This window comes from Larus michahellis, chromosome 10 (genome assembly GCF_964199755.1).
Source record: "Larus michahellis chromosome 10, bLarMic1.1, whole genome shotgun sequence".
In the NCBI taxonomy this organism is placed as follows: domain Eukaryota; kingdom Metazoa; phylum Chordata; class Aves; order Charadriiformes; family Laridae; genus Larus; species Larus michahellis.
Window position 1 is genome coordinate 3,896,873 of NC_133905.1, and position 21,853 is coordinate 3,918,725.

General features: G+C 59.7%; 1 protein-coding gene and 1 long non-coding RNA gene across 2 annotated transcripts in view; both read left to right on the forward strand.

The window, feature by feature from the left end:
* Positions 1-980: 980 nt before the first annotated feature.
* Positions 981-6,596, forward strand: LOC141749355 (uncharacterized). Its single transcript, XR_012589338.1, has 5 exons — positions 981-1,132; positions 1,983-2,050; positions 3,666-3,835; positions 4,517-4,607; positions 5,449-6,596. It is a non-coding gene; the product is annotated as an uncharacterized LOC141749355 (long non-coding RNA).
* A 10,421-nt stretch (positions 6,597-17,017) lies between these two features.
* Positions 17,018-21,853, forward strand: part of PLXNA1 (plexin A1) — a 120,856-nt gene continuing 116,020 nt past the window's right edge. Inside the window, exon 1 of the mRNA XM_074602299.1 lies at positions 17,018-17,163. The gene's annotated coding sequence lies outside the window, so the exon portion shown is untranslated. The remainder of the gene's footprint in view (positions 17,164-21,853) is intronic.

A 21,853-nucleotide genomic window follows, 5' to 3' on the forward strand; every position in this document is an offset into this window, starting at 1 on the left:
GGTAATTTGTGAAGCAGATTTTTTTTTCCCCCCCCCCCACCCCACGGTCGGTTCCCCCCCCATCCCTCGCTCTCCACGCTCATGGTGGAGGATGCCCGTGTGCCACGGGGATGTGGGGGGAGGATGTCACTGCGCTGCCTGCGGCCTTTGCAGCCCCTCCATCCCCGGATCGCTCCGTCAGGCCCCAGCAGCTGTGCCTGGGGACGGGGTGACACGGTGACAAGCTGTCCCTGACACCTTCCGTGTGCCTTCACACCCCCTGGGAGCCAGCCCTGTACCCCCACTTTGCTCTTTTTGTGCTGAGGTGATGCTGTGCCGTGTTGCCCCTATGTTTTTAGGGGGAGCTGGGCTGTGTCAGAGGGTACCTGCTGGTTTTGGGGTGGGCTCCTCTCCCCAGCCCCACCAGCAGCCACCATGACAGCGGGATTGAGAGCAGCAGCCCCGAACTTCCCTGTGCAGGGCCAAGGGGTTTCTTCTCGGGATGTCCCTGTGCGAAGCCGTGTGTCCCGTGTCTGTCTGGGCGATGCACGTGCCTCGGGGTGCCTGGATTTTGGGCGCAGGGTCCTGCAGCTCGTGCGTTCAGGATGTGGCCATGGGCACAGCCATCACCCTGTGCCCGGTCCCACCTTGTCCTCGCACCCTGGTGCGGGGGCGCCGGGGTAGTGGGGTTAACGCACCCGCTGGCGGGGGAAAAACAGGAGTGGGGGTTTATTCCGGTTCCCCCCCCCAGCTCCAGGCTCGCCGTCGCCTCCCCCATCACTTCCCCCGGCACGCAGCCCCCTGCGCCGGACCCCCTCTGCCGCCGAGGGATGGGGAGCGCCCACCGGGGCCCCCCGTCGTGCGGGACCCACACCCGTGGGGCTGGGGGCCCTCCGTGGGCCGGCGGGGCCGGGCATCCCTTCTGGCAGACAGCACAAGATGGCACTGTCGGTCCGCGCTTCTGCCGGAGCTGCTTCCCGGCTCCCGCTGGGCTCCGGGCCGGGGGAAGCCCCGGGGCTGCTGGGGGACGGGGACCCGGGGCTGGCGCAGGGGGACGGGCCGTGTCCCCAGGCTGCCCTTGGCCGAGCTCTGCCCTTGTGGAAAGTCGGGGCGCATCAGCGTGAGCATCCCGGACGACCCCGGTATCGGAGAGGTAAGAGCCCGGCTGTGCCCAACTGCAGGACTTGGGCTGAGGCCTGTCCAAACTCGTGTCACGTGTGGCCCGCAGAGGACATGAATCCGGGTTATGGCCCCGGGCTCCTGGGGCGGGTGCATTAACCGAGAGGCCCGGGGGGGGCAGGAACTGAGCACTGCACTGGCTGGTGGTGTCCCGGGGCTCAGGAGAACGTCCCTCGCCCTGGGACAGGGTGGGAGCCGTGACCCCCCGGCAGCGGCAGGAGCCTCCCCGTGGGACAGGGCCGCAGTTGGGGCGTTGCTGCCCCACGCAAACACCCAGCCTGAGCTAGATGGCAGCCGCTGCGGCGTTTCTCTGATCCCAAACAGCCCCTGAGTGGGGTCTGGGAGTTACGCTGCTGCTGGGGGGCCGTGACGGGTGGCCCTGTGCCCCTCTCGGGCTGGAGGGTGCTGGTGGGGCAGGAGCATGCTGTGCCCGTGGGCGCTGGAGGGTTAAGCAGGAGCGGAGCTGGTGGGACATGATGGGGAGCTGATGCGGGATGTGAGAGCCCGGAGAAAGTTTTTATGTCTAGGGATAGCAGCTCGGGGCGGCGGGAGGGGGGACACGGCTGCCGGAGCTGCAGAGCACCCCCGGGGAGCAGCGCTCCCCCCACCTCCCTCGCTGCGGTGTAAATCATGACGGCTTGGACTGAGCTGGAGTGAAACATTCCCTGTTTCTTTGCCCAAATCTGTAGTTTCCTTCTGGCTCCGAGGCTCTGGGCCATATTGCACATTTGAATTTAAAAGCAGACTCGTGCTTGGGCTTGTTATTTATTTATTTATTCTAGAATTATTATTTTCTTTCAAACCAAGGTCCTTTTTTGCTTCAGCTCGATGCTTCCTCCTGGAGCGGTGGCTGATGGACCAGGGTGCAGAGGGCTGCGGGCAGGAGGCAGAGGTTGGTCCCTGGCCCTGGGGGGGTGTCCTTGGGGACGTCTGGAGCCGGGATGAGGAGGGTGGTGGAAGGGAGAGCCTGGGAGCCCGGCGCTGGCTCCCAGCCCTGAAAAGGGAGGTGCTGAGTTAAGGCGATAGCTGGGGGTGCTGGTGGGCACCCTGCTTCCCCTCCCCGCTGCGGGATTTGCCATCTGCTGTGCGAGAAGCGGCATTTGCTCGCTTCGGGGATGTCACGCTGGGGATGACACATCCCTGCGCAGCGTTGCTGGGCTGCCCTGCCCGCGCTGCGCTCTGCCCCGGCCCAGCGAGCCTCGTGTCCCCCCCGGGCTGGGGCGCAGCAGGACGGGTCTGGGCTCGAGAGGTGGCCTTGTGGTTTTGACACGTCTTGGTTTCATCTTCTTCCCTGGAAAGCCGGGAGGTCAGTGGCTGAGACTGTGGCACGGGATGCCCAAATCTCAGCGGCTGCCTCCTTGCAAGGGCTGTCGAGTACGGTGGGCAGGGACCGGGCTCACCCTTGCTTTGGGGATGGGAGCAGCGCTGCGGGAGCATCTTCCGTGGGGGACACTGGAGGGAGAGGTGGGAAGAAAGGATGGAGAGAGGCAGGAGGAAACAAGGGTGAGAGAGGGCAGGGGGGAGGACGGGCGAAGGGGGGAGTTGCAGAGAAAAGAGGACACTGGGGAAGGAGGGGTACAAGCGGGAGCGGGCAGCGGTGCCGGAGGAGCGAGCCCCGCTGCAGGAGCAGCCACCCTGTGCCACACACCCGGCAAGCCCCTCTCCCTGTCAGGCTGCTAACGAGGATTAATCACCTGCGCCGGGCTCCTGCACGGGGCCGCGCAACATTACTGCCTCCCCTCTGGCGCGGGTCCCCGGTGGCTCCGCGGGTAATTTATGGCCACGTCGGTGCGGGCGGCTGTTCGCCGGTTGGCAGCTTCGCCACCAGGCACCTGGCACCTATTTGAGGCACTAAACCCCATCGGCTCTGCTCCCCATCCTGACCACGCTACCCAAACCGAGCCGCAGGTAGGGGGGCTGCGGGGTGGGCGTCCTCCCACCAGACCCCAGCCCCAGAAATCACTGTGCCCCTCTCGCCACCCCCGGGCAAGGGGAGCAGATGGCTCTTGGCAGCCTTGGAGCAACCGATGGGGTCCCTTAATTACTCATACCGCAATTAAATGGCATTCACCGATTGCTGCTGAGCCTTGCTCCCTTGCTGCACATGGGGTGGGCGAGCACAGGCAGCCGGTGTCTTGCCCGGTGGAGGCCAGTGGCACTGCTGGCACCTCGCTCCGTGCCTGGGGAAATGCATGGAGACATATGCTTCCCCAATCTGCTCCGTCCTCGGTGCGTTTCGGCCATCCCCTGCGAGTGGTCTCGGAGGGTTTTAGCTGGGGAAGGAGGTGCCAGGGACACCGAGGTGGTGGGATGCCCCGCAGCCCCTGCAGTGCTGCCATGGGAAGGGCTGGAAGGGGCAGGGAGAAGTCAGGGGTGGAAGGAAAGCCCCAGGGCCACGTGCTGGGGTATTTTTGGGGGTGTGGGCTCTGCTAGAGCTGGTTTTCTGCCCTAGGGTGAACCAGCCTGGCCAGAGCTATAAACCCAACCTATAATCCTTTGCCTTTGAGGATATGGTGTCTCCTGAGCTGTGTCCTGGCTCAAGACAACTGGAAAAATGGAGCAACCACCTCCCCAGGGTCCCCTGGCTGCAGTGAGCACAACCAGCGTCATCTCACCGGTTTTTAAGTCAGGAGGACGTGACCTGACCCGGTGCCCGCAGCCAGCGTCACGTCCCCGGGTGAGATGGCCTCAGGGAAGGGTGGGTGGCTGTGGGGGCACTGGGGAGCACTGGGGTCACCCCGGCTGTAGCCAGGGCAGGCCGGGGGGCATGCAGGCTGCTGGCCTTGGCCATCGGCGTTTGGGCGTCCCCGGGGCAGCGCCTTGCTTGCAGCCTGCCCCGGGGCCGGCTGCCACGGCTCCGCACTCCGGCACCTTTGCCGGAGCAGAAAGGCGATGCGTTTCTAGCGCTCCGCTTCTCCTGAGCAGTAATTGCTTTCCGAGGGGTTTGCTCCGTGTTCCCGAGCCTGCTTCCCAGTTTGCTACCTGGGGAAACTTGCGCTCTTCCCTGCTCGGCTCCTCGGGCGTATCTGCCTTCGGACAAATCCAAGTCCCCCGGCATGTGGGTGAGGTCCATGGGGAGAGCAGGGGCCCAAAGGGTGGGGGAGAGGCGTCTGGGGGGTCCTGCCAGGGCTGGAGGGGAAGGAGGGAGCCCCTGGAAGTGCAGGGATCAGGGAGGCAAAGCCCCTGCCCGGGAGGGGAGATGCCGGGGCAATGGAGGTGGTGCGTACCTGCGTGATGAGGATTGCTCCCTAACGGTGTGGGGTTTTATAGCCCGGAGCCAGAGTTGCAGCCTGCACAGCGTCGGGCTGGGCTTTATTACAAGGCGGTTAATAAGCCTGTACTGGATGGCTTGTTGCAGGAGTTAATGTATCCTGGGCTGTTCGCTGATTTGGGTTATCAAGCACTGGAACGGGCTGCCCTGGGAAGTGGTGGAATCGCCGTCCCTGGAGGTATTTAAAAGACGGGCCCACGTGGTGCTGAGGGACATGGTTTAGCGGTGGTTTTGGCAGCGTTATGTTGATGGTTGGACTCGATGACCTTAAAGGTCCCTTCCAACCGAAACGATTCCACGATTTGGGCTATAAGGCTCAGTCGCAGCTGCATCAGGCCGAACCTCTCCTGCTTCACCGCCCCGGCACAGTTTGCCCTTCAGCCTCGCTCCTTGTACCCGGGGAAGGGGCTGGCGGGGTGAGGAGGTGCCGGGCATGGATGGGCTGGGGTCCCTGTGGGGTCTCCGGTGACATCCCCCTCCTTGCGCACCCCAAGGCCTGGCCAGGGCACGCAGCACCCCCTCCCCGGGGGTGACGGCAAAGCCCCGGGGCTCGGCTCGGGCTCCTGCCCTCCCCAGTCACCCCCAGGTAGCCCAGCTTCCTCACCGCACCGCCTCGGGAACCGTCTTTAAGAATACATATTGACATTAAAAAAGGCCCCTCTGTACCTATTAATTGAAGTCATTAAATTTAATGGGATGGTTATTGCATGTTAAATAAATACCAGCTAATTATGAAAAACATATTTGCCAAGGTTTAACTATAGAAAAGATGCCTCAATTACATGGTTATTAAACTTCAAAAAATATACACTTTTAATAATGAAGTGACATTTAAATAACATACATTAACTGTCTTATTAAATGTTGATTCTTTTCATATTTGAGGACTTTAATTTAGAGCGTTTTCCCTGGCACTAACCATACGATGCATCATTAGCTGTCTTTCACTCATCATTTTGTAAACTTTTTTTTTTTTTATAAATATGCTGAAGTGTTTGTGTTTGCTTTTGTTTTTCCAGCTCCCAGCTCTCCCTTCGGGCAGCGGGGATGTGCCAGGGGAGGCTGCACGGAGAGCGGGAACCTCCAGGCTGATGCTTCAAAGCACGAAACCCTTTCCCAAGGATGCTAAACCCCTTCCGAAACCTGTCCTCCTAAAAGAGGCGGGCAGCCGAGCTTTTCAGGATTTCTTGGCATGTCCTTATGGAAAGGACCGCTCCGCCTCGCTCTTGGTTTTCCAGATGAAAGAAGTTTGTTGGAAGTAGCCGGGAGATGGGGAGCAGGGTAAGAGGAGGAGCTCAAGGCTGCAGTGGAAGCACCGGAGGGAGACTTATAGAATCCTAGAATGCGTTGGGTGGGAAGGGGGCTCTACAGGCCATCCAGTCCCACCCCCCGCAGTGAGCAGGGACATCTTCAACTAGATCAGGTTGCTCAGAGCCTCATCCAGCCTGGCCTGGAATGTCTCCAGGGATGGGGCCTCCACCACCTCTCTGGGCAACCTAGGCCAGCGTCTCACCACCCTCAGCGTGGAGAACTTCTCCCTGATGTCTGTTCTAAACCCGCCCTGCTCTAGTTTAAACCATTGCCCCTCATCCTGTCACTACGTGCCCTGGCAAACAGCCCCTCTCCATCTCTCCTGGAGCCCCTTCAGGGACTGGAAGAGGCTCTAAGGTCTCTCCGGAGCCTTCTCTTCTCCAGGCTGAACACCCCCAGCCCTCTCAGCCTGTCCTCACAGCAGAGGGGCTCCAGCCCTCGGATCATCTTCGTGGCCCTCCACTGGCCCCGCTCCAACAGGTCCATGTCCTTCTTGTGCTGAGGGCTCCAGAGCTGGACACGGTGCCCCCACTTATTTCTGTCTCTGCCACCAAACCGTGGCACCGAGTCTTGAAGAAGTTGGTATTTCGGGGTGCCTGTGTCCTTCCCAGGGGTGGTCAACCTGCCCGGGGTGGGGGGATCCTACACGTGGGCACGTCCCCAGCTGCTCCCGTGGGATTCCTCTGCAGCCCCGGCGGGACACGGGGCAGAGCGGGGGCCGCGGGCATGGCGTGGAGCAGCACAACCGAGGGGCTTGCAGCCTCCTTGGGCTTTAATGCATTTATTGATTGCGGTGTACGCGTCAGGATATAATTTAGTAATCACTCTCCCAGAATCAATTAAAGGCCTTGCTAGTAATAGCCGTGCCTCTTTTAGTTAAAGCCCCCACCCTTCCCTCAAATGCACCTCCCACCGCCCCCGCTCTGCTTTTGGGGGACTCCCATCTCCCTCCCGGCCCAGGCTGGGTCCCTCTCTGTCTGGGAACGTGGGTGCCAGGATCGCCCGCTGCTTTTCTGGGAATGGAGGCTGCCCCGGCTGCCCCCCCGAACCAGCCACCGGCTGCGGGCTGGCAGGGAGCCAGGACCTGCCGTCCCCCAGCCCCACTCACAACGTTCCCGGTGTCCGCAGCGAGGTGGGCAATCGGTGCTCGGGAGGCCTCGGTGGGCAGCAGACACACAGCGGCACCCAAATTAATTATGGAGAAATTAATTCCCTGCGGCTGCTCCGTCGGCGTGATGAGTTGCTCTGGCGTTAGACCACAGGGTCAGGCGGACCGAGGGGTCCTTAAAGGCAGCGAGTGGGGGCCGTGCTGTGGGCATGGGGATGTAGCACATCCTCTGGCTTTTGAATCATAGGATGGTTCGGGTTGGAAGGGACCCTAAAGATCATCTCGTTCCACCCCCTGCCCTGGGCAGGGACACCTCCCACCAGCCCAGGCTGCTCCAAGCCCCGTCCAACCTGGCCTTGAACCCCTCCAGGGATGGGGCAGCCACAGCTTCTCTGGGCAACCTGGGCCAGGGGCTCACCCTCACAGGGAAGAATTTCTTTCTAATATCTAATCTAAGTCTCCCCTCTCCCAGTTTGAAGCCATTACCCATCATCCTACCACTGCATGCCCTTGTAAAATGTCCCCCCCCAGCTTTCCTGGAGCCCCTTTAAGTACTGGAAGGCCACTATAAGGTCTCCCCGGAGCCTTCTTTTCCCCAGGCTGAACACGCCCAGCTCTCTCAGCCTGTCCTCACAGCAGAGGTGCACCAGCCCTCAGATCATCTTCGTGGCCCTCTGCTGGACCCGATCCGTCAGGTCCACATCCTTCTTGTGCTGAGGGCTCCAGAGCTGGGTGCAGTACTCCAGGTGGGGTGAAATCAAATGACTATTGCCGCCGCGGGACAGCAGCGTGCCAGCTGGGTCCGTGCTGACTCTTGAGGGATGGATGTGATGGATCTTCAGCCGCTCGCACTCTGTGGTGTCTGCCCAGGCCACGGGGCTGATCCTGGGGGGTCTGGAGCAAATGACTTCTCAAACCCATCAGCTCCTCCTCTTCCCTCCCCTCCTCTTGTGCCGTTTGGTGTCGGCAGTGAGAGTGGGGCGCAGCTCCCAGGCAAGGGGGGCTCAGACCCGCTGAAGGTGGCCCCACGTCTCCCAACACAGTGGGGCATCAAGGTGGGGATGGCTGAGCTGACGTGAGCCCGGCTGCCGTGTGGGTCCAGCCCGGTTACGGTGCAGGACCGGCAAAGCAGAGGCTGGACTTGTTGGTTTTCGGGGAGAACCTGAGATTTCAAACCGTGTCTTGCTCCACGGCGGGGTGATGCACTCGACACTCGAAATTCCTGTGCAGTAAGATAAGGGGCGGTCAGAGCGGGCTGCTGCGGTAAGGGGCAAACTTTGTCTTCTGGTTTCGGCTTTGTTAATATTATGGAGTTTATTCACAAAATGGAACTGAAACATCCTTTTGCAATGGCAGTATCTCTTCCAAGACATAGACCTTTCTCCATGTTCTTTTTTTTTTTTTTTTTTCTTTTCTTACTGTGGTGGTGAACTTTGATCACACCAATTGGAGGTTGTTTGGATTTTTTTTTAAGTGAATCAGCATTTTCTCATGGAAAAAAGTTGTGCAGGGGGGAAAAAAAAGGAAGTTTCCAAGTAGCTCGAGGCTGGGAAGACTGGGGTTTGGCTCTTTTCTTTGCTCTCTTTCTCTCCTACCCACTGTTACAGGTGCATGGACTGAAGTCAGAGCAGGAGTGACGCATCCCAACTCCATCCAGGGAGGACGTTACACACGTCGCGGTGATGCCAGGGCTCCTCCAGCAGCGGCATGAGGAGTAAACCCAGCTCAGCTCCTCCTGGGGAGCTGCCTCGTGGGTACCAGGCTCTCCAGTTCCTCCTGTTCCTCCCAGCAGAAGAAACACGGTGACATACAGAACCGTCTCGGGAGGGCTCGCGGCCAGGAAGCTGAAGCCAAGGGGCCGTGGATGTATCGCAGGCTGCAAATGCCCTGCTGCCCTGGGGTGAGGCTTGTGGGAGCTCAGTATTTCATGGGACCGGACATTTCTTCCTCGCTGAGGTTTGTGATGCTCCTCAAGGGATCTCTGTGCTGCAATATAACATGCCTGTATAGGGAAATTGTCTTAAGTAATGGTTTCTCTGGGTTTTTTTAACGTATATTTATCATATCTTTTATTGGAATAGAATTAAAACAGAATTAGAAACTAAAATAACGTTAATTACGAACTTCATGATTCAGTATGTTGTAAATCCTTCAGCATAATATTGTGCCATAAAAATGCTATTTTGTGATAATTATTATTATTATAATTAATGTTCCTTAATTGCTAATGTCGCAGGCATGTGTTATCTCCCAGGTTTTCTTGCAGTGTCTCTGGAGGAGCTCCTCCGCAGGGGGATGCGGGGGATTCGGGCAGGCACGGACTGTGTGTTGGTGTCCGTGTGTCCGAGCGATGCTGCCGGGTTATCCCACCCCGCGGTTTGCCTCTGGCCGGCGGCTCAGCGCTTCCCAGAGAGGAGGGGGTGGTGAGCAGCAAGCAGGGACAGATTTTATAGGCTGTGAATAACTGCTCTGACCCAGGTTTGCTGTGGTCTCGCGTGCACTTGTGGTCAGCCCTGAGCTCCCTCCAAGAGGGAGGAGCAGAGATGGGTTGAGCGTGGTGTGATGGCTCTGCCTAGGGATGGGGTCGGCATGGAGCGCCCCAGGGACCCATCTGTCCTTGCAGGGGTGGGTGCAGATACGTTAGTTGTGGCCTGGCTGAGGGGTGGGAGCACTGGTTGGGGCTGGAAACCCCCTGGGTTTCCTCCCCTCTCCCTGCAGAGCCCCTGCTGTGCCAGGGCTGGCTGGTGGACATCATGAGACCCCACCTATGATGAATCCCATGCTAGCAGTGCCCAGGGCAGGCATTTTGGGAGTTTCTGGAGTGGCTTGAGGCTGCTCTGCTTCTGCAGCAAATTGCCACGCAGGTTGTTCTGGGCATTGTATGTGCCACACCAACCCCTTAGGAGATGCCCTTGGCACGGAGCTCCTCGTGGCTGCTCTCCTCACCACCCCGCACGCAGCCCTGCTCCTACCACCCTGCCTCGGCTCAGCCTGCAAGCGGTGGATCTTCATCATTAATGAGCTGCTGTTGCTTCAGCTGTGTTAATTGAAGCGCTGCCCCATTAAAGAGGTGTTTGGGTTTGTGGCCGCCTGGTTATTGAATGGCACGTGGTGAATTTCAGCCAGGCATCGGGCAACCTGGCCCTCCTCTACCCAGCTCCAGTCTCGGGTCCAGCCTCTCCTCCACCTCCTCATCCCCAGCCACCATTCCCAGAGCACCACAGGGCAGATTAAATCCCCTCCAGTGCCTGCTGGGAGCCGTGCAAGATGCCGGCCTTGGGTGCCGCATCCCTGGAATGAAAATGAAGAGCAAACAGGACGCCGCAGCCTGCGGGTCCAAAGCGGCCTGACTCCTTGCTGCCGTCTCCAGCGAAGCAGGAGGATGCTGTAGGGAATGGGCCTCCCTGCAGGCTCGGCTCCCACCAGCCGTTAACACCCAGCCAAGAGCTGGTGGACCCCGGCTGTGGGTGGGTGGGGGATGCGGGATGCAGGGTGGAATTAAGACTGGCCAGAGGGAGTGGGGAGAAGGCAGAAGGATGGGAAAGTGGTGGGATTGATGCTGTGGCCAGCCTGGGGCTTAGCAGTTCTCGTCAGCATCCTTTATTATCTCGAAGGATGCTGCTGGGGTCCGGGAGGCAGCGGCAGAGAGCGGGTCCTCAGGCCCAGGTGCGAGGGAGGAGCAGGGAGCAGAGGGATGGAAAATGCCTGATGCCCAACGCGTGAATTTTTCATGTGACCTGGAGGCCTCGCTCGTACCAGCATGGGGCTGCCCGGGACCAGCTGAGAGTGGGAAGGCATGAAAACAGCCACCGAGCCACCTGCTTCACAGTGGTGAGTGTATATGGGATGAAGCTGAAACCAGGATGCATTTTTAATGACGCAGGCGGGGCTGGGTGTCTTTAAATAAGACTAGACAATGAATATGTGCTCCCGAAGCCGTGTAGTGCACCACAAATGCATTATTTACAGCAGCTTCTTCCTTGTCCATTTTAATTTTACATGGGCACTGGAGAAAGGGAAGGGACTCCTTGGCGTCTGATGGCCACCCACTTGTTCCATGTGACGGAGATGAATTTCTGAGTCGCCCCAGGATTTGGTGTTGATGTTTCCACTGACTTGAATCTTGGGGAAGCGGCCAGCCTGGGGATGGAGCCTGGCACCCAGAAGTAAGGGGCAATTATGGCCTGGGGTTTAGTCTGGCTGATGCATCATTGGGCCTTAATTGTGTCATTTTCTGTCTTCTCCCCATGCATGAAATGGAGGGGGGATGAAATGGAGGGGGGATGCTCTTAGACCACTGCAACCCCGCCTTGTCCCTAGGCGTGCTAAGAACAGCATCTCTCATCCTGGCACTGGTGGAGGACCAGAGAGCCTTTGGGAAGCAGGTGATGACAGATGTCATCCTGATGGAGAGGGAGGAGGCAAATCTGCTCCGTGAAAGGGGTCCTCAGCTGGGCCTGGTGAGGGAGGGCATGGGGCAGGTGGGAGTAAGCAACAGTGTGGTGGGATATGGCAGAGGGGGGATGGAGGGTGGCTCCGAAGGGCATGGCATTACCCCAGGAGGGACGCGCTGCCTGGTTCCAGCTGGTGACAGAACAGCCAAGGTGGTGAGCCCTGACCTCAGGGTTCTATTCAGCCCTCAACCATTAGGTTTCAGAGTTAACATCTTTTGCAATTAACAGGGTGTCTCTTTATACCTCATTTAGAACCGTCAGGTCAACCTGTCCTACCTTTTCCTGCCTCTGCAAGACCGGCCGTGAACCTCAGCCCACCCCAGGTAACCTTCTGCAGGACCCAGCGCAGCAGCCATGGCACACCACTGCGTCACCAGATGCCACTGGCACTAAGCACGCTGGTGATGGCACCCCACCCTTCTGCCTGCTGCAATGAATCAAAGCAGCTGCCCAGTCTCTACCGGCTATGGCTGTGTCTCGTGGTGGGGTGGGCATCCCCACGCCACGGCCGGGGCGATGATGCTGCATCCACGGTGCCGGCAGGGTGGCAGAGGTCCGTGTCTCGGAGACTCTCTGTGAAGCTGAGGAGTCGGAAAGTGACTTTCTTTCCTCCCTTCAAAGTTGCCCTGACTTGAAGTGGATGATATGCAGGGACGGCAGGGTTTGGCTCATCAAGGGCTGCCTGATTTCCTTGGTGGGGAGCCCTCGGGCTGCTGGGGGGAAGCACAAAGCGGTTCCAGTGCTCCTGAGCTGCTGCAAAGGTGGGAGCAGAGTCCAGGAGCTGATGGACACGAGGCTGCTCTCCCCGGCGCTGCCGGCCCTGGGAGGGTTGAGATGGCAGCTTGACGGCTTGGAAAATAGGCTGAGATGAAGGAATATCAATACGGAGAGCGAGCTGTTCCTGCCGAACAGCCCCGGGGCAGCTAACGTGAAATGCTGGTTGTCTCGGAGGAGTTGACAGGTGTCTGCATCAGGCTTCCTGCTAATTAAGCACCGTCGTGAGTCACGGGGCTGAGGGATGGAGGAGCCGGGAAGGAGCTCAGCCGGTGCAGGTGCGGCCGGGGGGGGATGTCTGCAGGACCTCCCTGCCCACCGGGAAGGACCGGTGCGTGTGTGGCTCGTCGGCTGGCGGATACAGTCACCAGGGCAGGCAAGTCTTTTGGGAGCTGGGGATCAGCTTGGATAAGAGCAGGGCGAGCTGTCCTCCTGGGTGTCCATCCTCTCCCGTCACACCAGGTGTCTTCCCCTGGGTCCCGTGTGCTGGCACTAACGCCCGCTCCTCTCCTTACAGACCTGGCAGGGTCCCCTAGAGCATCTCCCACAAACACCGCTCCCAGCGCCCATCCCACTCAGCCTCTTCCCAAATCAAAGGGCACGCTGCTGCCAACGGGACAGCCTGGGGAAGCAAGGATGCTCCCAGCCCCCTAGTCTCCCGATCCCCTTCGAGGTGACCCGCTTTGCCTGCAGACCTCTTCCTTCCCAGCCCTGGCTGAGGGGGAGCGTCTTGCTGTAACCGATGGTGGCGCAGCGTGCCTACTGAGGCCTCTAACAGAAAATTCCCCATTTTGAGGAACACAGGCATGGCGGGGGGGGAGGAAGGGGCTGTTGGCCAACGATGCTTTGCAGACCCCGCTGATCCGGAGGGTGCCCGTAGCAGCAGGCGCAGGGTAAAAGCCTCACTGGCAGCCAGCAAAGTGCCTTCCTTTTCCGGCAGAGCCGGGAGAGGAGGAACACACGCCGCCCTGGTGACAGCCCCGGTGCCACCCCAGGCCCCTTCCCCACGTCCCTCTTCAGCGCTTTTTGCCCGCTGGCCCCACTTGCCTCTGCAGCTGCGATCCCCTGAAAAATGGCTCTATTCATTACCCGTTTTAATTTTGCCCTGGATCCCCAGAGCTCCGCAGACACAGTTTGTTATCCTGGCTGTCAAGAAGCTTAAAGAGCTGCTGACACCTCCTGGAAAACTTTGACAAACCCTCTGGTTGGACCCAGCGCTGCCTGCCCAGCCTTTCTTTTCCCGGGACTTGATTAGCAAAGATGTCTGCGAGGATGGGAGGAGGGGAAAAAAAACCCTTATTGCTGACCTCGGGGCAGAGCTGATCCCCTCCTGGGGCCTATGCTCCTTCGGAGGATGCCCCGGGACCGGCTGGGCAGAGCTGAGCTGCAGAGTTTGCGTGTGAAGGTCCCCAAAGCCCACATTTGAGGGCTGTTCTCTGGGCCAGGCAGATCTCACAGCCCAAAAGGCCTCTGGGCTGGGGCTGCTGGATTTATCTCGTCCCCGTGTGCCGTTCAGTGCAGGGGGTTTAAACCCTGGCCGCAGGTTCTGGGAGGTTCATTTATCAATGGTCCATGAGCGATAACCAAAGGAGGTGGCGTGTGCTTCAGGACTTGGGTGAACAGTGCCGGAGTCTGCCTTTTAGAAGAAATTTTTAGCAGTCAAAAACTGCAAACAGTTGAAAAATCGTGAATTTAGCTGATTATTTGTAGCCCCTCACCACTTGGACTGGGGTTAACCCGGTGAGCTGAGCAGAAGAGTCTCCCCATCTCTTTGGGCTCCCTCCAGCCTCCTAATCCTCTCCCAATTAGTTTTGTTTTTACGAAGTAGTCGTCAGGCTGCTTTTAGAGAACAAAATGCCCCTTGGTCTCTTCGGTAACGTGGAGACCAGACGCACGGAGGACAGATCGTCTCTCAGTGTAATTTTGGTCGAAGTTGTGGGTAAGACGTGCCGACTCAGCTGTTAGCGTAACGAGAAGGAGCCGGGCAAACCCCTCACCGCTGGGGCTTTGGGTCCAGCTGCCACCAGAGCCATCTTCTGCCTCCAGCCCTTCCTCCCAGCACCCTGCCGAGCGCGGAGCTTCGGAGTGCCTTTGAGGTGCCACTCAAGCCGGTTGTCCTCGGGGCACGGCGAGGCTGTCAGCCCGCGGGATCTGTCGGGAGAGAGAGAGGGGTAAGGATGCGCAAGGAGGCTGGGGAATGAACAGAGCAATTAAAGCCCCATGGGAGGCCGGATAAAAGGCCAGGCTTCCCGAGATAACGAGGGTCTCTCTGCAGGGGTGATGTGCCCAGACCTGGGGGGAAGTCATGTGAGTGACAAGCGTGTCCCAGTGCCCGCCGGGCACCGTGCTGGATGGGCCGTCGGACCAGCAATGAGGGCTGTGTGAGACAGGGGCTGCTTCCCACCCGGTACAAACCCGGGATGCTCCCTGCCAGCTCCCTCCCTGACCCTGCGCTGGGCTCCTGGCCATCCATGGGGGATGCTTGGGTTTTCTTACTGTCTTTTTTTCGTTCCCCCGTCACAGGGCTGGACCTCAGTGGCTTAGGAGGGGGCAGGCGGTGATCCCACAGCCAGGGATGCCCGCTCTTTTCTCAGCTCTGCCACCTTGGCTTCCCTCGTCGCCGGATGGATGTTGACAATCCATTTTTCAGCAAAAACAAATTGCTGCCGTTTCCTTCACACCGGCGCTGAGCAGGGGGACACGGGGACGGCAGCGGCGGCCCTGCGGCTCGGTGCTGCTGCATCGCTCGGCCCTGCCCCGGGGAGGAAGGATTCATCCCTCTCCTCTCGCATCCGCAGCAGGAGATGGCAGCCATGGGACCAAGGTGCCCGTGCACCCGTCCTGGGAGAGAGTGGATTTAAAAGCAGCCGTGAGAGATTGTCTGAATATCTCTTCCTTCTTCTTTATACGTTTAAGAGGTTTCGCTGTCTCAGTAACTCCCCTGAGAGAGCCAAGCAGCCGCCTCTTTGGATGTGAATACCTGACAAGTTTTTAATGTGAAAGGAATTCACTAAATTTAGTCTCTTGGAGGAAGGGAAAAAAAAAAAAAAAAAAGAAAAAAAGAAGTGTTTCTTTCAATTTGGGGGAAGCGATCCAAACCCCAGCCACTTCCCTGCCGGCAGAGCTCCCTGATTTCTTCTCTTCTCCTCCGTCTGGAAAGCTTTTAAGTCTGGGCCCCATGTGTGTCTGCACAAACAAGAGGTGGGAGAACGGCAGGCACCGACGCAGCGTCCCCGGGGAACGCGCTCATTCCCGGCTCCTCCGAGCCTCCAGGAGCGGGATGCTGGTGAGGGCAGAGTGTGGGGACAAATGAGGAGGAAACCCTGTTTGTGCTGGAAGGGACCTGTTGTCCGAGTCGTAGGGACGGTCACCTTTGCTCTCCAGTGGGCTTTGAGCAAAGTATGAGCAAGACCAAGGTGCTGAGGAAGGAAAGAGCACCTCTGCTGGTGTACTTGGCCAAATCACCTATTTTCCCCTCCATTCTCCTTCTTACCCTTGCTGGAGCCTCCAAGGGCCCCTTTCCTTCTGCATTCTGATGCTTAAGGTTGACCAGGAGCCCCTGGCTCTCTTTCCATGTCCTCTCCCAAAGGACCCGCAGTGGCGTCTGTGCTGCTCTTGCTGAAGGAGCCTCCCTGGTCCCCGCGGCTTCAGGAGTTGGTTCCTCCCATCAGCGAGGGCAAGGAGCTGGAGGTGCTTGTACCTTGGCCCATGCAGAGGCACAGATGCCTGCCAGGATGCCGGCGGAGGAGATCTGCGCACGCCCAAGGTGAGCACACGCCTTCCATCGCGGATCGGGGCAACTCCCAAACTCTAATGGCACATCCCCGTCTAAAGGGCAAAGGGTGTCCCAGCGCTGAGATTTGGTGGGGATAAAGATCTGGCTGGTCGCACCCACGAAAACCTGGGTGAACAAGGCACCCTGCACTGATTGCTCAGGGAGAGGTGACCTTATGGACCCCGTGCTGCAGCACATGGTGGGGTCTGGGTAAACCATAACCCTCTGCAGCTCCATCTCCTGGTGGGCAGGTCTGGATAGAGCCGCTCCCCACCATTTCCATCCCAAAGGTCGCTCATGAAATCGGTGGAGGTCCCGATTATAAACACTGTATTTATTCCTGTTGGTCTTTACAAAGGTCTCTTCCCGGCTGAGAGACGATGGAGGGTTTCTGTAGGGCCTACACAAACACGCAGGACCCCTCGTACGAGGTGTGCTGTGCTGGGGCGGGCAGGGGACCACTGATGCTGGGGAAAGGGAAGACAATGGCCCAGGGAGAGAGCGCAAGGGTGGGAGAGTGAAGGTGACAAAAGTCGCTGGCACTGAGCAAGCTTAAAAAAGACAAACCATCACCTCAGCCCCTCAACTGATCTTTTTTTTTTTATGGGTTTTAATATTTTTTTTTTCCCCCCTTTGTAATTTCATTTTTAGGCGGAGTGGATGGGGCACCAGTGGAAAGCTGTTGTGTGGACGCCCCTAGGGAAAGCGGTGCTGCCGTGTGGGGGGGCCGAGGAGGACCCTCCAGCGCTGCTCCTCCCTCAGGTGTGTTCCCGGCCCCACGGCTGCCCCACACCCCGCCCGCGTTGCCTGTGTGTGTGGGGCGTGTGAGGTCCCCACCCTCACCGTGGCCGCTTTAAAACCCCCTCCCGGGCGGCATCGCCCTTTTAAGGGCGGGCGGGGCGGCTCCGCCCACCTCTCCCTCCCCTCGGGCGCCCCCTGGAGGCGGCGCGAGCCTCCGCCTCCCCCCTTCCCCCCCCCCCTTCCCCCCCCCGCCCCGTTCCTCCCTCGCGCCGCCGGTGGGGCCCGTGCGCGTGCGCGCGGCGGCGGGGGCGCGCGGCGGGCGGCGTTCCGTCGGGGCCCCGCGCCGCCGTCCCATTCATGCGGGGCAGCGGCGGCGGCGGCGTGAGCGAGGCGGGCGCGGAGCCCCGGGCGGCGGCGGCGGCGGGGGGAGGCGGGCGCGGAGCAGGCGGCGGCGGCGGAGAAGAAGAAGAAGGAGGAGGAGGAGGAGGAGGAGGAGGCGGGGGCCCGGCGGGCGGCTCGGTGTGGAATGCAATTATGGCTGGCACGGCGGAGGCGAGCGGCGACCGGAGCCGTGAGTAACCCCGGTTCGCAACTTTCGTCCGCGGGCGCGGCTTTATGCGCCCGGTTGCGTTGATTTGTTAACAAAAAAAAAAAATAATAATACACGGATTTGTCTTTATCGCCCCCCAAAAATGCGGCGGCGGCGGAGCGGGGCTGGCCCGGGCAGGGCAGCGGCGGCCCGTCGGGGGGCGCGGAGGGGCCGCGGCGGGTTGGGCTGGGCTGGGCCGGGCCGGCGCCGCCGCGCTGCTGCCGCCCGGGGCCAGCCCGCATTGCGCCCCGCGGCTCCGGGAGCGCGGCCGCGGGAACCGCCTCCCGCAGGGGGGACGCGAACCCGCCGGGGACCGAGCCTTTTTCTTTAACCACCCCACGCCCCGCGTGGGTTTCGCAGCGGGGTGCTGGGGACCGGGCAGGTGCGGGCTGGACCGGGCGGGGGCCGCCCTCCTGCTCGGGGCGGTCGGTCCCGCCGGGGGGGTGCCGGGGCCGGGGGTGACTCCTTGCCCGGTGCAGCGGCGGGGCTGGCCGCCTCCCTCCCGCATGCAGCTCGCCCCGGCTCTCGGCGGGGTTGGCTTCCCCGGTGCCGCACCGCGGGGAGCCCACCGCACCGCTGCCCGCCCGGGTCCGGCAGCGCTGGAGACGTGAGTGCGGGGAGCTGCTGCCGGTCCCCGCGTCCTGCCTGCTTCGGATCCCCGCATCCTCGCTGCCATCCCCGCATCCCTGCTCGTACCCTCGCTGCCATCCCCGCTGCTTCACGTCCCCGCATCCCGCCGGGGCGCGGTGCGCCGCATCCGAGCTGGGCTCGCCCCGAACCCCGCGGAGCCGCCGTTTTCCCCCCGCGCATCCCTCTCCCCGGCAGCCGGCGGAAGGATGGGGATGCCGGCAGACCGGCTCGGCTTTGCCCAGCGAGGCAGGGCGCCCTGCGGGATGGCTGCCGTCGCCCTCCTTATTATCGTGACTATTGTGATCGCGTCGTAGTTTCGCAGCGCGGCGCCCGGGCACCTCTCCGACCGCGCCGCGGGAGGCTGAGATACCTGTGTGCGGGGCTGCCCGCCGCTGCGCCCCGGCCGCCGCCGGTATTAACGTGGAAGGCGGCAAATAAAGGGGGGGGGGGGGCTGCACGTTCGTGGCCCCTTATCCCCCCTCTGCTTTACCCATTTCTGCCCTGCAAACACGCCCGGCAGCTCCGGCGTGCGAGCGGGGAGGGATTTGCAAAATCTCTGTGGCACGCTGAAATAAATCCCGAAATCCCTCCCTTCTCCCTTGTCCTCCTTGCGGGGAAATTCTTCCTTCTGCCCCTGGCCCAGCGCCGGGGTGGGGGGAGCCAGGGGAGAGGGGAGGGGGGGGACTGGTGTGTAAACAGGGCTTAACATGAAGGTCACTGGTTAAAGAGGAGATGGATGGGAGAGAAAAGACAGGCATTAACCTCACTTGTTAGCTCCCCCCTTCCTCCTGCTTTGGGGAGGACAAAACAAAAGCCGAACCTGCTAACGGGGAGGGGGGATGAATATTCATGATGCTTCTCGTACGCTCTGGGACACGGAGGGGAGAAAAGTTGGGCAGATGAGCTGCCTTTCCGAAGCTGCTTTTCCTCCGGCTTGCGAGAAAATCCCTTTTTGCTGAGCGAGGGCTGCGTCGGGGGGAATTACCAGCCTTTTGCTGGATATTTTTTTTTTTTTTCTTTTGTGTGTGGCTGCAAGGAAAAAAGAGGAAAAAAAAAAAAAGAGGAGCTGGGGCTATTGACTACATCAAAGGTTATCCATTTGAAAACACCATTTTCCTCTGAACAGCGGCTAATTGCTTCCTGAACAATCTCAGGGTCTTTTGTATATACTCAGTGGGTAAAATGAGTGACTCGATGTCTCTCTCTCTCAAGACACTGGTGACCGAACGGGGTGGAAAGGTGGAGAAGCCAAGGAAAACCAGCAGGGCAGAAGCCTCTGGGAGGATGCACGGATAATTTCTTAAGCGCCTGCAAGGGGAGGGGGGAAAGGTTTTTCCTTCTGCCCGCTCGCCCTGATGCGGTTTGCTGCTGCCGGTGGATGCCGGTGCTGGCGGCGGCGTGGGGCCGTAAGGAAGGCTGGTAAGGAAGTTTTGGATTCGAAATAGCCCGTTGTGCCTGCGATCCGCTTGCTCCCGGTGGCTTCAGCTGCCCGTGTGCCGCTCCTCCGAGAGCGGTGAGCTTGGATGCGCTGCTTCCCGAGGGGATGCCAGGAGGCTGGGCTTTCTGTCGTTCGGGATGCTCCGAGCCCCTCCCTGGGGTAGCGCCGGTTGTGTCCGGGGCCCGATCCTCTGCAATAGCAGAGGATCGGGCCCCGGACACAACCGGCGCTACCCCCATCTGGGCAAATCATTGTAGAAGCTCCGCGAGTCTCTTTGCTTTACGTGCTTAGTTAAGCGATTGCTTGTGTGTCAAAATATTCAGGCTCTTGGAGAAGTAAATCCCTGGCGAGAGGAGAGGCAGATTCCTGTCGGTGCTTGCGCTGGGGGAAGAAATTCCTCGGTACCCTGAAGACTAAAGTTTCGGTGGCACCAGCAAGAGTTTTCCCCCCTTCTTGGCTTGCTTTTTTTTTTTTATTTCTTTTTTTTTTTTTTTTTTTTTTGGCGATAGACGCGTCAGATTTGGAGCAGAGCGGAGGCATCCGCCTTCGCGCACGCTTGGGCTGTGCACGGAGCCGGGGAGAAGAGCCCTCGCCGCCTTCTCCGTCACACAAAGCCCCTTTTCCCGTGCGGAGACGGAGGCCCCTGTGAGCCATAAACAAAAATCCTAACTCCGGCGGAGACGGGGCCAAGGACCACGCTGCCGGCGGAGGCTACGAGCGAGCCGCTGTTTCGCCGGAGCTTTGCGCAGCCGAAATGGAAGAGGGTCATAAAAGCGGCGCTGCTGCGTGCCGGCGGAACTGCCTCCCCTCCTCCATCCCGGCAGCGGCTGGCCCCGGCCCTGTTCCCTGCGTGTAAACGTTCACGCCGGGCGATTTAACGTCGGTGGGTTCGCTGTGTTTGACATCCGAGGGGCAAAGGGAAGGATTCGTCCCCAGGATTGGATTTAACGAAGGAAAGTTGTACGCGTTTATTCCCGAGGCTGAGCGCGGGTTGGGGCCTTTGTTGCTGCCTGCCTTGCTGCCGGCTGCAGCACTAACCACCGGCGGGAGCCGGACTTGGCCCCGAGCTGGGAATTTCCGAGCAGGAGAGCCCGGAGCTGCTGTGCTGGCGCCGCCGGCTCCCTGCAAACCAGGGGGGGAGCCTTGCCTGCAGCGTCGGGCTTCTGCTCGGTCCCGCAGGACTTTCTTGTGGTCCCCTCTCCACATTGGGAGTTTCGGTGCCGTGGTCGCTTGCGTCCACAGTGAGTCATGGTTTTTGGCACCCCGGCACGGGAAAAGGAGGGTGGGCCTTGGGAGAGGCAGGGCTGTGGGGGTGCTGCCACCCTTCTGTGGCAATGGAAAGGTGGGCATGGATCACCCCGATGCCCATGTGCCATCCTCGCTGCCTGCAAGCTCGGGTTTTGCATTGACCTCCCTGGTGGGATGTGTGAGTGGAGACCTTGGGTTGCCGCTCTCTGTGATCCTTTGATGTCTCCTCCAAATCATGTCATTAGATACTTGTGTGCTATATGGAAGAAACCAGTGGGCAGAGGGCTCCTGACCAGTGTTTGACTGGTGAATGGCTCGACAATGTACCGTGTGTGTAGAGGAAGGCCCAAGGGCTGGGAATCACGAGTGATGGGGAGCTTAGCTCAGCATGGCCCCCCCATCCCTTACCTCTCCTGGGTTTGGGCTAGAGCCCCTTTTCCCAGCAAGTGCTGGGCACTGTGGCTCCATGTGAAATGGGGAGGAGTGAGTCTTTGCCACCGTCCAGCGCTTGGGTGGCTGGTTTGGCTTCAGGCTGGAGGCGGTCACCTTCTTTGTCTGTAGCCCATGACACGTTCTGGGCAGAGCCGTGGGGAACATCCTACTGCAGATGGGTGATATGTGATGAGAACGTGTGCGCTCTGCCACTGTTTCTGACCTGCAGCCTCAGCTACGCCCCTCCTAGCCCTGGCCATGCATGCAGCGTGGAAGCTGTGTAGATACCCCAACATGGTCCTCCAGCTGTGCCTAGAAGCCAGGTTTGAGCAAATATCTTGCGCATTATGGAGGAGAAAAGCTCAAGCCAACAAATAAATCTTGATTTCTGTGCCAGGCATGGTCAGACATGGCTCGTCTCTCCTGCACTTGGCATGTTGTGTAGCCAAAATGCACATCTTCCCACCAGCTTGTCGGAGAGCGGCCGGACACAGGGTGGTGTCCTCACTTGCCTTGCTTCCCTGAGCATCCCACACCTGCCTCCAGCCCTTGTTTCTGGTGGAAGCCACCACTTAAAAACCTGAATTAAAAACACTTAAAAGTTTATTTTCCCTTTAGCCAAGGCTTGGCAAACCTCCTCCTTGTTGCCGACATGCTGAGATGTTTCAGTCTGGAGAAAAACTCCGCGTCCAGACTGTCGGGCTCGTGTTCCACAAATACTTCTGCTCCTTTCTTTTCTGAAGTCTCCTTGTGTGGTGTAAGGCTGGCTATTTTGGCTGATCCTTCTGTCCTTTCAGTGTGGGGTGCCTTGGTGGGATGGGGGCCGAGCCCCGTGGGCTGCTGTGTACTGGTCTGTGCCTGGGGACCAAGACCCTTGTGAGCCACCTGAACCTCAGAGGAGATTTGTTACCGCTGGGGTTGATC